The sequence below is a fragment of the Macrotis lagotis genome, chromosome 4 (genome assembly GCF_037893015.1).
Source record: "Macrotis lagotis isolate mMagLag1 chromosome 4, bilby.v1.9.chrom.fasta, whole genome shotgun sequence".
Taxonomy (NCBI): domain Eukaryota; kingdom Metazoa; phylum Chordata; class Mammalia; order Peramelemorphia; family Peramelidae; genus Macrotis; species Macrotis lagotis.
The window spans coordinates 190279405-190281756 of NC_133661.1; the positions used below are offsets into that span (position 1 = coordinate 190279405).

Below are 2352 nucleotides of genomic sequence, written 5' to 3' on the forward strand. Positions count from 1 at the left end.
GCTAAAAATTCTCATTGTTGTTGTTTAGTCTCATTACTTTGGCAATCCTATTTGGGGTTTTCTTGACAATGAAACTAGAGTGATTTCACATTTCTTTCTCCAGTTCATTATACAGATGAGAAACTGAGGCAAACAGGTTTAAGTGACTTTCCCAGTTACTAAGTGTTCTAAGACCAGATTTGAATTCAGGGATATAATCTCCTCACTTTAGGGTCAGCACTCTATTCATTTTGCTACTTTGCTACACAAAATGGTCTTCCTTACATTCATATGAAATTCCATTTAAATCCAAGTGCTTTTCCTCTTGTTTGTTGATCAATGATCTTGACAAACAAATTTTCACCACCAATCCTCCCTGTAAATACTTGACATTACTACCAAGGCAATATCTTATTATCTTCTCTTTTTCTGAGAACTCCAGTTTTCTTCAGGTTTTCACTCTTTCTGTTGCCTTTGTCACTTTCTTCTTTAACCCTGTTCATATTATCTCTAAATTGCTATGACTGAAACTGGAAACAATCTCTAATAACAAAAACTCTAGAAGTAATATCAATGATAATATTTTTATTGTTTTTCATTGTCCATAGCACAGAGCCAAGCAATAGTACATTACTGACTGTTACTCTGAGAGATCCCCTGGTGATTTTTTTTCCAGTGGACCAATTCCAAGCCTTATCTTCTCTTTCCTGTTCCATTGGGGGTTGTACCAAGGAATAATACTTTGTAGTGCTCCAAACTGATAACCCTCCTATTACATCACATTGAATATATACATCTGATCTTATGTAATAATAGAAGTGATCATATAGTGGAAGGTCCTTCCTTCTCAAAATCCTGTAGTTAAGTTTTCTCCCTTCCTGAAAGGAAATGGAAAATGAAAAACATGAATCATTGATGGGTTAACAAGTAAAATACCAAAATTCTGAATCTAATATCCCAGCTTTGTACTTGATCTTATCCATAGTGTTATTTCCAGACTTACTCCTATATGATGGGTCTTTGCCTTGAGTCTCCAGCCCTGGGTTAAAAACCAAGTGTCATTTCACAGAATATTTTGCCTTCTCTAATATCCAGAACATTTCATATTCTTTCTTCTGTGAAGTTTAGATCTCCTCCATCAATACCTGTCTAAAAGTCAGAATCCTCCTCATTTCTGTAAAGTTTAATTCTCTCACCCTTACAATCACTATGCCACTGAAATTAGAGGAACCTAATTCTTTCTATCATCATATTTATATCCATCTTTCCCACCTACCTTGACTGAGGTAGCACCATACTTACAAAATCCAAGGATCTTCAGCAGTTTAGACAATACAAAGAACCACATAAAATGTTATCATAGGAGAAAAGGCAGCTATTTAGCAGTTCTGGTAAGGGCAGAGACAAGGATAGATAACCTGAACTCATTTGAGCAAGGGAATTACTTTCTTGAGTCTAACTGGTTTGGCCCATACAGTTAAAAGAAGCAGATAATGAGTCACCTGAGAGAAAGGGGGAGGGGAAAGGAGATGAAGCTGAATATATAATCATCTGTAACTTTGTGTGCCAACATTTGAACCATCCTTGGAGGCTGCTGGGATAGAGGAAGAATCTCAAGGGATTGTAAAAATGTCCTCGTGCAAAGCTCCTGTGAAAATAATTTTGACTATGTCCAGAAAATTCAATTTGCTTCCCCCAAAGTTATAGATAGACAGATAAAAAGAAGTAATCACTGCAGATAAGTACTATAAAAGTAAGAGGGAAAACATAGATCATAACCATATTTGGGCTAAACAAAACATTAATCATCTAAATAAAAACAGAGCTGTTTGTTGAACAGTTCAAAGCTTGCTGAGACTTAAAAATGAGATTCACATCCTATCTCTAACATTTACTCACTCCATAGGTCCATGGACACACTCTTTAACCTCATTCAGGTTGGAATGATGAACAGAGTTCAAACTATGCATCAGTAGAATGTATCAGTAGAATACAGAAGTGGTATACATCACAGGGCTTGTTGTGAGATTCCAATGAGATGACGAACCCAAAATTCTTGTCAAACTTAAGGATATCTGTGTGGTGTTATTAATGTTATTCCCTCATTCTTTTATCTTATTTGAAAAGTTCAGATAGAAACTGTGTGATGGCAGGTTTTTAGTCTAATATTGTTCTTTTTTATGGACTACAGTCACCAAGAATGATTTAAAAGTTGAATTCAGGAAGGTGAGTCTTCCTGACTTCTGGTCCAGCACTCTAACCACTGAACCATCTAGTTGCCCATATCCTTGATATATATCAAATATTTAGCATTCTCTTGAATCCTTAACCTTTTTATCATATCGTGGATTATACTTAATCAAGTCTCACTCA

The 2352-nt window shown here is 35.6% G+C and overlaps 1 long non-coding RNA gene across 2 annotated transcripts; it reads right to left on the reverse strand.

Annotated features, from left to right (window-relative positions):
* Window positions 1-575: 575 nt before the first annotated feature.
* On the reverse strand, window positions 576-1935 carry LOC141520238 (uncharacterized). Of its 2 annotated transcripts, none has more exons than XR_012477562.1 (3): window positions 1879-1935; window positions 983-1128; window positions 576-857 (listed from the first exon to the last, which is right to left on the reverse strand). It is a non-coding gene; the product is annotated as an uncharacterized LOC141520238 (long non-coding RNA). The 2 variants fall into 2 exon arrangements; XR_012477561.1 differs by lacking the exon at window positions 1879-1935 and adding an exon at window positions 1482-1794.
* Window positions 1936-2352: the final 417 nt, after the last annotated feature.